This window comes from Podarcis pityusensis (genome assembly GCF_964106645.2).
Source record: "Podarcis pityusensis genome assembly, chromosome: 17".
In the NCBI taxonomy this organism is placed as follows: Eukaryota; Metazoa; Chordata; class Lepidosauria; order Squamata; family Lacertidae; genus Podarcis; species Podarcis pityusensis.
Window position 1 is genome coordinate 29791329 of NC_138042.1, and position 13693 is coordinate 29805021.

At 43.9% G+C, this 13693-nt stretch overlaps 1 protein-coding gene and 1 long non-coding RNA gene across 3 annotated transcripts in view; one reads left to right on the forward strand and one right to left on the reverse strand.

The window, feature by feature from the left end:
- The window catches only part of SLC44A1 (solute carrier family 44 member 1), an 80517-nt gene that overhangs the window by 58798 nt on the left and 8026 nt on the right, over positions 1–13693 (reverse strand). The gene's annotated exons all lie outside the window — the stretch shown is intronic.
- LOC308466336 lies at positions 3455–4961 on the forward strand. The gene is made up of 2 exons (XR_013980769.1): positions 3455–3695; positions 4475–4961. It is a non-coding gene; the product is annotated as an uncharacterized lncRNA (long non-coding RNA).

The window sequence follows — 13693 nt, forward strand, 5'->3', positions numbered from 1 at the left end:
GTTCTCTTATAATGGCGATGGTGCACACCTGAGAGGTGCCAGAACTGAGTTCCAGTGAGTTCTGGCTGAAAAGAAGCCCCGACTCCATCATTGTTTTCTGCAAGCTGATCCCCTAGCCCCAAAGTTCTTCTGTAACTGCTTAAACAAAATAATCGTAGGTTTTTTCCAGTTTACCCCTATCTCCATTCTATTGTTTCCCTTGTGTCTATATTTAGATTGTAAGCCCCCCCAGAGGAAGGGACTTGTCAAACCTGTTCTTTGTAAAGTGCAGCCTTTGGGATCAGAGCCACTCCATATTTTTCTGTGTGTTACAAGATGCAGTGCTGCAATCAGAAAGGTTTCAGGTGGCCTGAGCAGAGGAGACAGGCAGGTGTAGAATTTGTAATACATGGGAGACCAAGAGGAAAAGAGCAGGTCAAGGTAGTAAGACAGGGAAGCAACAAACAGGCAAAACCGAACGAGCTCAAGGAGATCTAAAACTAGCAGAAGTGGAGCAGGGCTGGCTCTTCATCATCTGCCTTGAACATTCAGGAGGATTCTGGCTAGCAATGTCTGCTGCCCAGCTTAAAATGCTGAAGTTCTCTTCACATACTATGGCACAATGGTACGGGCAATAGGGAACAAGAATATGGTCCACAGGGCTCCTGGCTTTTTGGAACACCATTGCATTTAAGACTGGGCAGCCCACATCTTCCATCTACCGTATTTTTCGCTCTATAGGACGCACATTTTCCCCTCCAAAATTAAGGGGAAATGTGTGTGCGTCCTATGGAGCGAATGTAGGCTCCTTGGCTTCAGCAATAGCAATGCGAAGCCTCCAAAGCGCAGAGGGAGCGCTCCCTCCACGCTCCGGAGGCTTCGCGTTGCTTTTGCTGAAGCCGGGAGAGCAAGACTCTCCTGGCTTCAGCAGAGAGGGAGAGCTGCGCAGCGCCCCTTCAGCGAAGCGGGAGGAGAAATGGAAGGGGCTCCGTTTCTCCTGCCGCTTTGCTGAAGGGGCGCTGAGCAGAGAGGGGGAGATTTTATTCTTCTTGTTCTCTCCCTCTAAAACAAGGTGCGTCCTTTAGAGCGAAAAATACGGTATTTCCTTGGTTCAGAAGTGCCTTTGCTTATGCAGTCTAAACAGCACTACTCAGCCACAGAGGCGAGGTATCATCAGGCTCGTGGGGGGGACGGGGACAGGGGAGAAGACAACACCCATGTTTGCAGGAAGTGCCAAAACATATTTAGGGGAACAAACCCTAAGGAAGTGGGGGAACCCAAAATAGCCTAACAAGGACAGAGTGTGCTCAGTGGGGATGGGAAACTAACTATTGGGTTCGGGTGAGGTGGAAAGCCAGTCAGGAGAAGGGATGGAATAGTGTATCATGGAGAAGGGTGTAGCCAGGGGTGCCAACTTGAATATAATATTCAATGCATGCACACCATTTGAATGGCAATGCCCATCAACTTGGGGTGGGGGGCAGCCCTCTCAAATGTTTTATTGGGAGGACTGAAGGGACCTCAACCCCTATGAAATTGGCTCCCATGGGCATAGCTAAGCAGCTACAACAATGAACATGTCCTCACTGAAACCCCACCTTTTTTTAACCCGAGTACTATAGAAGCTTAATATTTAGGTTTTAGCCATTTTTGAACCTATCTTCTGCACTATTCTTTGTGTTGAGTGTTGCCACTGTACATTCACTGCTGTTCTCTGCATCTGAAGCCATTTAGTTTTCTGAAAAGAAAGAACCTTATGACACCTTACCAGGACGTAAGCTTTCATGGGCTAGCATCCACTTATCATATGCATGAAGCGTAATGCTTGGTTGGCAGGAATATATCCAAATGAGCGTAAGGGGTGTGTGGAATGTGATAGCTGAAGTTAAATGGAAATGAAATGTAAAACTGCGGCAGTTCAAGCTGAGCTTAAACATAAGCAAAATAAGCACAGTGACCCTTCACAACAGGAAACTATTGTCTCTGTTGGGATCCCAGTAAAGATAATTGAAATCAAGTTGCAATTCAGCAGTTTCAGGATGGGGTTTCCCTTTCATGCTCCTTTTGTTCCGTCAGTAACAATTGCAGTAGGCTTAAATGTCCTACTGCTACTGGTTTCTATTGCCATTTCCAATGTCAGGTTTGTGTCCATTTATTATTTTGCACACAGCCTGGCCAGTTGCAACGAGCGCAGCTACCGCCCTGGAAACTGACTGATGTGCGTAGTCTCACAAGATTCCTACTAAAAAAAAAAGGAGTGTTTCGAAATTCATATGGCAATTCCTCCAAAGGTAGAAAGCAATAACAAAAACAATAATAATAAAATCAAAGGCTTTCCATTCTCTTGTGCATTCCACCTGCAAATGCAATCATGTAATAGGATTTTTTAAAGCCAATGAATGGAAAAGCTGGAAAGGGATTTGGGAGTCCAAGCAATCACTCCCAGTTACCCCTGTGTAATCCGCTTCATTGCTTGGTCCATTGAGAACAGCTCACTTTCAAAGGGGGAAAAATAGGTGTGGTTCTAACAGGTGGTTGAAAGGTCACATGGATGAATTAAATCCACACCCATGATTTTCACCGTGCGTCACATTAAGCCTTATTGCTACACGCCCCCCTGCACCTGGATGATTAAAGCTGCAGATAACCCTGCTAATCCAAGCTATTTAACCACTGTTCCCTTTACTCCCCGAGACATCAGAAGCGCTGAAATGAAATTGTGTGTGCAATAAACACAAAAATACTTCCCGGCTTAAAACTATGCTCATTCCAGCAATTTTAATATTTCATTTATGAACAACACATCGTTTTAATCCAAGTATTATTATTACACGCTCTGCAGCAGCTCATTTTGCCCCTTCGTTACTGAAGCACCATAAAGCCGCAGCTGACAAGCCTGGCCTGCTGCCCAAAGTGATTTCAGCCTCTCCTCTCAGCACAGACCAGAATAAGCACTATAGTTTGCCCTGCCAGTTGCCACGGTGAAACGGTTTGCCTTCAAAAGTATTCAGGACCCAAGCATGGGGTGGGGTGAACATTTTGTTATGGCCTGGAGATCCAGGGGGACAAACCCACTACCCAGACCCCTCAAAGTGTCCCTATTTTCCAGTCCCAGATTTACAGAAACTGCCGGGTCTCTCATTTTCATTGGATAAATGTTGGAGGGTATGGAGTTATGAAACCCCAAGCTATCTGAAGGCAGCCCTGTATAGGAAATGAATTTTTTTAAAAAAACCTTTAGGGTTTTTTTATATGTTGGAAGCTGCCCAGAGTGGTTGGGGCAACCCAGTCAGATGGGTGGGGTATAAATAGTAAAAATATTGTTGTTGTTGTTAAATAGGACATCTCTATTTTCATTGGAGAAATGTTGGAGGGTGTGCATTACCATGAGGGGGGAAACTGAGGTTATATTGTATACTGATGATGATGATGATGGAAACTTTCCCCCTGTATATATGTACTTCCTGGCGAAATCTCATGAGTTTTGCTCGAGCCAATCAGAAGCAGCATTAGACCATAGCAAGCAGCATTCTAAACAGACCCTTGTTGGCCCGGACAATAGAAGGTGGTTGGAATTGGACCTAGGCCAATTGCTAGAACCGAGAGTGTGTGCATATCCAGGGCTTTAGCCCTGGATATGCCGTAAAGTAAGAAGGATATATACTGCTGGACACATGGAGACAGCACTAATTGCAGTCAAAGAGAACCATGCTAAGGTACCGTCCTGTTTAGTCCTATAACTGCTTGCCACTGTTAGCTGGCCAAAATTCACCAAAAATGAAAAGAACAAGGGAACAGTAGCAGCAAAATGGGGGAAGACCAAAGGCGTAGATGCAATATATGGTAAATATAGGTTACAATTCTATTGGATTCTATCAGTTTACATTATTAGGCATGTCTTTTGGCTGCCATATCTAACTATAAACACAACTAAGGAAGTCAGAAACATAAGTGAGCTAAACAAAGGAAACAAAATGTAGCTAAACACCGCCAATCGATCCTCTAGTTTTTCAAAACAGACAAAGCTTTCTGTAGACTGGCTCAGGCAATACAGTAACTAGGGAAGTAGATGAACGAAAACAGTATGTAAACAATTCCAATGTAGAGACCGTGTCTATGGCAACTGATGAGGAAGCAAAGTTGCTAGATAAAATGCTATATATATATATATATGTGTGTGTGTGTGTGTGTGTGTGTGCGTGTGGTATGTGTATATATATAGAGAGAGAGAGTATAATACACACACACACACACACACACACACACACATTTTTAAATAGGTATTAGCACCATAAGCAATGTTAATTTATGATTTTACAATGAAAAGGTCTAAAAAAATAAAGCTTTAAAACCCTTTTTGTGTGTCCCAGTCAGCATGGCCAACGGTTCAAGGATGGTAAGATTTGTAGCCCAAAATTTCTGAAGGGCACCAAGCTGGAGAAAGTTGCTGCAGAATCATTCATCTCATTCCCACTGATACTTTTTTTTAATACAGCCATGCAGGAGCACGGAAATACAGGTGGTCACTGAAATTGCTTGTGAGCCCCTGTGGTGTCTGGAGGAAAGACAGGTGACTGCAATAACCCATTTGATACACTGAACATTGCTATCACGGTGGCAAAAATATGCTGGGGGAGCCACAAGAGACATCAGCAACAGTCCAGGTGTGGAAGTGCCATCCTATTATGATGACTCTTCTGTCTGCTCCTTGATATGGCCCAGAGGTTCAGAAGCAGAGCAGCGTGTGAAACATCTGGAAATTGGGTCAGGGGAGACTTGAAAACACCTTTTCTCTTGTGATTCTTGCATCTGCTGCCAACAGCTGTAAACGTCATAACCGGCAGCCCAGGTGAGGAATCCCTGCCCCGTGAGAGACACGAACTTCTATTTTCATCACTGCTAAATGTTGTAAGCCACTTTGAGAACTTCCGTAATTATACGAGATATAAGTATTTAAAATAAAATATGAATGAAGTGCGAAACTGAAACTCTGTCTAGTGGGTTCTTAATCTTAATGCCTCTCTACTTTTCTCTGCTGAATGCCAAGATCATTCACCAGCCGCACATGCAGACACATTTCTTTATTCCAGACACACTCTTGTGACTGATGTATTCCCCATTCTCCAGAGTCTTAAGAGCAGTGTGAACTGCATTTTAGCCACTGGATTTACAGTAGGATTACTTGTCTTTGTTCTCAGCAAATGTATCCGAAATAGGAATGGTTCTTATGCAAAAGGAAAGGAAAAGGAAAATAGCAACATGGTTCTCAGCACAGATGCTTGCTCTCACAGTTATTCTGCACACTGGAATATATAGCACAAAGCGTGCCAATATATTTTTAGTTTTCCTTTTATTTGTTTTCCTCTGATAAACACCTGGGGCAAGTCAGAAGGAGAGCATACAGGGCAAAGTTCTTGAAACATCACTTTGAAAGTTGCTTGTTCTCAAGTTATACAAGGTAAGAATCATTCTCATCATCAGCGAAAGCAAAGGACTTATTGGCCCCAAAATGTAGATATGACAGGTGAATAAAATAGACTAGCAGCAAAATTACTGAAACTGCATAGTAAAGAACGGAGATAGGATTTTGGATAACCATTACTGTAGCCAAAGTGCTGCTAATGTTTTCCCCCCTCCCTGCAAAGACTCAAGAATTGTGTCCCAAATATGCATGAAGGACAGAAGTCAGTGTGGAAATCAGAAGAATTAGTGGGACACACATAGGAAGTAGGGAAAAAACCATAGGGTGGAACAGAATATAAACAACTTGTAGCACCAAGTAACATTTAGATGATAAATAAGGAGGGCTGTCAAAGTTTAAATATAATACAAGCATGTTTTGGGGTAGGGTAGTTTCTGGGGGGGGAAGTCATTTTCTTCAAGAATTAGCCTTGGATTCTTCAAATAGCGAGCATAACTGAGAAAGAAGATAACAATATGTGTGTATAAAATGCCTTTTCTATTAATACTTTTGTAGACCAACCTCCCCTTCCTTTGAAAGAGTGAAATTTTCCCTTATATTCTAAGAGTACTCTCCAGCTGTTCAAGAATCCACCAATTACTATGCAACTGACTGCAATAATTCCCCAAAGAATTAGCCTTTTCAGTAACACAGAATGGATTGGAGCAAAACCAAACGCGCTGGAAAGAAGACTGACAAGGCAAACTAAGATTTCTACACCCAGGGCTCCCAAAGTTCTGCTGTCCCGTGGGAAACGTTACTATAAAAGACAGACACTTTATACACTGAACCTTTCCTCACGGTCCCAAGCAATCTGAAGAAACATGTTCCAGTAAAAAAAAAAAAAGGCCAATGCTTCAGAATGTATAATACAAAAGCACAACAGTTTTATCAACTAGACCAGAAAGTTGGACTCAGACTGCCTTTTAGCAACCCAACACCGGAGCTAAAGCGCAAAAATGCAAAAAATCTCAGGTAGGAGATTAGATAACAGTAGCAAGGCTGTATGACTCAAACACTGATAGACACAAAATGAAGGCATAATAAGCAGTGATCCAAGTGCAGTAACACAAAATGCCCTAGAGTTGAGCCTTCTCAGTACATGAGGCTCAAATTGAGGAGGGGTGTGTGCATTCTAGGTGTGCCTTCTCCACCCCTGAACATGGCCGGCCCACTCATGAGACAAGGTGAGGTGACCACCTCAGGCAGTGGGATCTACAGGGGCATAGATCCAGCCACCAAGAAAAACGTTGCCTGCTGCTGCTGCTGCCGCCGCCACCGCAATGGCAGCAACAGCTGTGGTGTGTCCTTAGGGGCTTCCTCTTCAGCAGCGCCCCCCAATGCCGCCTCTACAACGGCCTCTTGGCAAATAGGAGGCACTGCTGGTCTCCTCCCATCCTTGTTCTTGATGCAGATCTTTATTCTGCCCCCCCTTCTTTCCTTGGCCAGAAGAAGCAGGAAGCATTTTGTGGTTTGTCTCAGCTGCCCAAACGCCCCTGAACTTCCCCCACTGAGTGAGGTGGTCTGAAAGGGGCTCCTTAGCACCTTCAGGGGAAAGCATGCAAAAGTCTCTGCGCAATGAGGAATTCTGTTATTGCAGAATGCCCTATTGCAGAGAGGCCTCCAAGCACATTTAGACAGACACACTTAGAAGATCCCTTCTGATCATCCCATGCTAAAAGGGAAGGTGGAATAGGTGGGGGTGCCCTCACCCCTCTTATCTAGTTTGAGCCGTCACATTCCGAATTTCGCTCTGAGGGCAAGGGAACTGGCAACTGCACATTCATACTGCAACTGCCACGTACAATGAGTTTATGTATGACTCACATTACGTACGTGGCATACTGCCTGCAATTTGAACAGTGGCATGTAACACAGCCTCCTGCATGCCTTTTAAAACTTTGGTCTTTATAGCTTCACTCCAGTATGGGAATCTTCAAGTAGTCATTTTAAAAACAACAACAACAACAACAGGACTTGTGAACTTCAGGAAGGCTGCCTTCTCGCCTGGCTCACAGCAACCTCCCACTTTTTTTTAAAAGGGGATTGTTTTTTATGGTTCCTCAATGACTCCACACTTCCTCCTCACACAGAAAACTCAGGAACTTAACATATGGCTATTTTGTCGGGACACACAGAAGGAAGCATGCAGTTGCTTCCTAAATTCACTGAACTCTGGGGCGTGCTGTAAAATATCCAGTATGTTCCATCAAAGACAGTCTTGCTCTTTGATGGGCGATGCAAATCACGCCAGGGTGTTTTTCTCCAAATGTTTTCTCAAGGAAGAAGAAGGAAAAAAACCTCGGGTACTTTCAGCTGTTTGGATCGCTCCACTGTTGATCAAATAAATGTTCATTCTTTATGAGTTTTAGCTGAAGTTAACAAGATAAGTACTATCCCGAGGCAGTGCTTCAGAGGCACAAAGAATCATTAGGTGACAAATCTGAAAAGTTGTGCATGCTTTGTATTGTCATGTACCGTATTTTTTGCTCCATAAGACTCACTTTTTCCCTCCTAAAAAGTAAGGGGAAACGTGTGTGCGTCTTATGGAGCGAATGCAGGCTGCGCAGCTATCCCAGAAGCCAGAACAGCAAGAGGGATTGCTGCTTTCACTGCGCAGCGATCCCTCTTGCTGTTCTGGCTTCTGAGATTCAGAATATTTTTTTTCTTGTTTTCCTCCTCCAAAAACTAGGTGCGTCTTATGGTCTGGTGCGTCTTATAGAGCGAAAAATACGGTAATTCATGACATGCAGAGATGCTAAGCAACCTCCAATATTTCAAAGCATTAAAAGGAGTGCATTATTACTACAGAGCATTACACCTATACACCTGAGAGTTCCCTTGCTCTGTACACTACTTTTGGAAATGCTTGGCATCATTTAAGTGGAATTTTGAGAGTATGACCTTGCACTTAAGGGATGTATTATTAATGGTGATAATGGGACTGGGGAAGCGTGTTTACAATTGAGTTGCCTATTTCCATCCGTTACTGTCATGCTCACCCTGTGCCTCGATATACCACCTGCTTGTCAGCCCCTCGGCTGAGTCAATCACATTATCATGTTCTCACCAGGTTAGTGCATCCAATTGCAGGCATGACAAATTATGACTGTCTTTATCAATTTGGAAGGAAATGGCATTCGAGCCATCCTCAAAGCACGGAAACGTGCAGTTCAGGTAACCTTAATGAAACAATAACAGCATACTTCTGCACTGTGACTTTCAGAAATCGGAACAGGGCAGGGGAGAGATGGAAGGGCAGTTATATCAGTGTAAAAGAGCTCTAGCCTGAAAAATTAAGCCAGTATTAAGTAATTTTAATTCATTCAGGCGCAGATATCTCCCTATTGATAATTCAAAACGATCTCTTTTATCTGCAAGCAAGGAAGTATTTGCAAGCTCTGGGCATGACCCAAGTGTAAAGGTAAAGGATGCCTGGATGGTTAAGTCCAGTCAAAGACGGCTACAGGGTTGCGGCGCTCATCTCGCTTTCAGGCCAAGGGTGCCGGCGTTTGTCCACAGACAGCTTTCCGGGTCATGTGGTCAGCATGACTAAACCACTTCTGGCGCAACAGAACACCGTGACAGAAACCAGAGCGCACAGAAACACCGTTTACCTTCCCACCGCAGCAGTACCTATTTATCTACTTGCACTGGTGTGCTTTCAAACTGCTAGGTTGGCAGGAGCTGGGACAGAGCGACAGGAGCTCACCCCGTCGCAGGAATTCAAACCGCCAACCTTCTGATCAGTAAGCCCAAGTGTAGATAAGCTTCCCCATTCAGTCCAAGAGCTGAGGAATAATCAGTGTACACATCTGCTCACATAAGGATTGGCTCAGTTCCACAAAGAGGCTTAGCATCCCTTCTCCCTATCAGCCTAGATAGCTTAGTTGGTTAGAGCAGGCATAGGCAACCTCAGCCCTCCAGATGCTTTGGGACTACAACTCCCATCATCCCTGACCACTGGTCCTGTTAGCTAGGGATGATGGGAGTTGTAGTCCCAAAACATCTGGAGGGCCGAGGTTGCCTATGCCTGGGTTAGAATGTGGTGCTGATCATGCCAAGGTTGCAGGTTCAATCCCTGTATTGGACAGCTGCCTGTTCCTGCACTGTAGCAGGTTGGGCCCTCAGACCTACGATTCTATCAGAATGCTTTTGAGCATGCCTCAGCTGAACAACAGTCCCCTGGGCAAGCTCCACTCCTCCCTTTCCCATGGGAAAAAGCTGGCAGGATTCCTGGCTGCCCGAAGCAGCTCAGCCCCACAAAAAAGCTAGCCAGCGAAGGGATCTGAAAAACACAATTTTTCATTTGGCAACTGAGGCCAACTATGAACTGTGGACATTGCATCTTCATTATCAATATTTTTTTTTATGAAAAGATACTAAGTTGCTCTTACAGATCGATAAATATGGTGGTAGCATACCAAGGCTCTGTATATTTCGAACCTTTGGGTCATGAAAAATGCACAAGGATACAGGAGAGGTTAGGAGGAAAGGATCAGCAGGAGTCGCGGGCTGTAGCAAACCTCCGTCAAATTAACTTGAAAAGGCTTTAGGAATATTGTTAAATAAGTTACTTAACAGTAACATCCACACGCTGGTGACATTTCAGTTCAACAGTACACAGAGAAAATCTGCAATTTCACCCTCGGGGTCAGGGTTTAAAGAAAATTCCTGACCAAATGATATCTCTCTCCCCCCCCCCCCCCCCACTTCCTCAGGTTGAATTGAGTCCTTTGTCAATCTGGAGACATTTCTTACCCTTTTATGATTTTTAAGGCTAAAATTTCAGGAGACAAACCACCATAATTTTTGTGAGACCTCATGATCCCATTCTATACTGCAGAAGAAGTAATGATCTTGCCATCAAATGCAGGCTCCTTTCAAAGTAATATTTCAGCAGAGTCTTTGAACTGATTTGTCAATGGGAAGAGAATGCTGAATAAAACCTGACAATTTTAGAAGCAGGCTGTGAACTTTTAATTCAGGGAACATTTTGTTATTTCTGCTACCTGAGACTGGTAGTGTGAAGTGTGTCATGGTGACAGTTTTAGACATTACATGGAACTTCGACTAAAATAAGACACGTAGTTCTTGTATTTTCTGTTTCAAGTGACTGTGGCTTTATGGTCATAACATGACCACTATAAATGGCTCAAGAGGCGAGTGAAAGGAGATATGATATCTGAAGGGCTGTCAAATGGAGGATAGAACAAGCTTGTTTTCTCCTGCTCTGGACGGTAGGACTCGAACCAATGGCTTCAAATTGCGGGAAAGGAGTTTCCAACTAGACATACGAAATAGCTTTCTGACAGTAAGAGCTGTTCGACAGTGGAAGGGTCTCCATTGGGAGGTTGTGGATTCTTCTTCCTTGGAGGTTTTTAAGTAGAGGTTGGATGGCCATCTCTGTCATGGATGCTTTAGTTGAGATTCCTGCATTGCAGGGGGTTGGACTAGATGACCCTTGGGTCCCTTCCAACTCTAAGATTTTATGATTCTAAGAGGCTAACTAATCTGCAATAAAGCACTAGCCGTGCAATCCTATACATGGTTACTCAAAAATACTGTATTTTTCGCTCCATAAGTCACACTTTTTTCCTCTTAAAATCTAAGGAGAAATGTCTGTGCGTCCTATGGAGCGAATGTGTGGTCCCTGGGGCTGGGGGGGGGGACCCGGGATTTCCCTGCCAGCCCTGACCTGCTCTTTGGGGCTGGCGGTGGGGGAAAGCGCTTCCCCCACCGCCAGCCCCACAAGCTCGGGGAGCAGCGGGAAGGCTGAGCGCAGCCTTTCCGCTGCTTCCCGACCTGCTTTTTGGGGCTGGGGCTGGGGCTGGGGGAAACCCAGGCTTCCCCTGCCAACCCCGACCAGCTCTGGGGTAGAGCACAAAGCTCCCGTTGCTTGGTCCCAGCTCCTGCCAAACTAGCAGTTCGAAAGCACGTCAAAGTGCAAGTAGATAAATAGGAACCGCTCCGGTGGGAAGGTGAACGGCGTTTCTGTGCACTGCTCTGGTTCACCAGAAGCGGCTTAGTCATGCTGGCCACATGACCCGGAAGCTGTCTGCAGACAAACGCTGGCTCCCTCGGCCCATAGAGCGAGGTGAGCGCCGCAACCCCAGAGTCTGTCACGACTGCACCTACCTTACCTATACCTTTAAGGTGCTACTGGACAATTTAAAAAAAATTCTGAAACAGTTCTCAGAGCAACTGTGGAGCTATGGATTAAAGTCCCATTGATTCCCTCCATTCTTCTTTTAACCCCCTAATCTATCAGGTTACAATTTGTAAGTATTCAAGCAGCAGTGACAATAATATCTGACAATGTTTCGCAATTCAAGGGGAGGTTGGGGGGGAATGTGTACAGTGCTGCAAAATACTATACTATTTATTTTATGCTCATCATGCTCATTAGAGAGCAGAGAAATAGCCTGGCCCCTGACCAAAATGCTTACAACTCAAGGTAGACAGGACAAAGCCGTCCTGAAGAACAATTCTTGCTGTCATCACTGGATAGTGCAAACTCCTGACACACTTTTTTCAACACCTGAGAACTGTCAAGCTATTATCTCGTCTACTCTCAGTTAAACATACTTAGTTCCTTCAGCTTTCTCTGCCATTGTTCTGTCTTTTCCTGGAATATGTTTAAAGTGTCAAATCTTTCTAGAGTTTTGAGAACAAAGTAAGATGCTTACATTTGATCCAGTCAAATTTTGGAATCAATGCTATATAAATCAGGAATAGTGTATCCTAAATCTTAGACCTGTTACTTCTATTAATGCAATCTAAAACTGATTAGCCTGTTGTGTTATTCACTCAATAACTTCTCGATCCTACTTATTATGATTCGGCTTCACCAGTTATTCTCCATCTGGGGGAACAAACCTGGATTTATCGCAGAATGTTTAGCTGCAGCTGCTTGTGATCTGATGACTGTAACTGTATGATGTTCCTTCAGACATTTCCGTCTTACAGTTTCTTTAGGTATACCTCTGTGATTGTTGCGAGTGAACAATTAAATATATGCACATTCAATTTATCCTGATTGATCACTATTTTAGCAGCCCAGCTTTCTAATTTAATAAGATAATTTTGTGCTTTGGCCAGTCCTTGGAGCAGAAACTTGGGTCATTTCACAAATGGGGAAATGTACACTGTCTTACCTATTTAACCACCCCAACCAATGAGGTTGATGTGGACCTCATCAGCCATACAAAATATTTGTAAAAATTGCTAGAAAAACAGAACCACTTCATATTCCAGGTACTCCCCAACAATTATGGGGTCAGTTTACACATGATAATAGCATTAATTTACAGAACCAGTTACTGGCAGCATAACAATGGAAGATTTCTTTGTTTACTGTAAGTCCATTTTCTGTAAGTCACTTATATTTTACAGTCACATTTTATAGCTCAACTACGTGGCATTCTTCAGCGCCTCATAACTGAATTTAATATTACTGTTCATCAATAAGAATCCCAAGAGTTGCAATCTTCCCGTTGTTTTTTGCACTTGGGTGCACATGTCTAATATTTTTACTTACTAAAAAGGAGATTTGCAAAGCTCTCACAGTCAGTTTCACCTTCAGGACATCTTAATCAGATAAAACCAAAGACAGGTAATTTCCCCTTGCATGACACCCAATTACCTATTTCCCCTCCAAACATTTCCTCCTAAAAGGTGTATTATGTATCCTATGAAGGTTCACACATTAATTCAAGAATTAAATAGATGGTTGGAGAATTATTTTCAAAGTTCAACGCTCCACCCTGAACAGAACACATGAAAGAGGTTCGGCTGGTTGCTGTGGCATTTATATCCATCAGGGAAGTTGATCAGCAGATGGTACCATACTGTGGACAGAGATAGTGCCCTGAAGCCATCGTGATTGGCATGGTGCTAACAGTCTTAAGAAAAACTGTCGGACTACTTTAAGCCATTAACATCTTCTTCAATTATCTTCTATTGCCACAACTGTTTCATTACAAAGAAGGCAGAGAGTTTTGGAGCTAAGCTAGATGTGACGGGGCAGCCATCTAGTTGTCTGGCCTATTCACACATGAAGTAAGGAACATGCTGGGGGAGGAAAGTAAAACATGCCCCCTGCCCTACCATGTTGTGCTTGGTTACTTAAAAAGCACTTTCCTCCCATCCTGCCACATTTCCAGGATGAGCGAAACTAGGAGAAAGATACTTAAAGCAGTGGAGCACAGATAAGAGGAACAGGGAAAAGGTAGTAGGTTTTGCTCTCTCCAT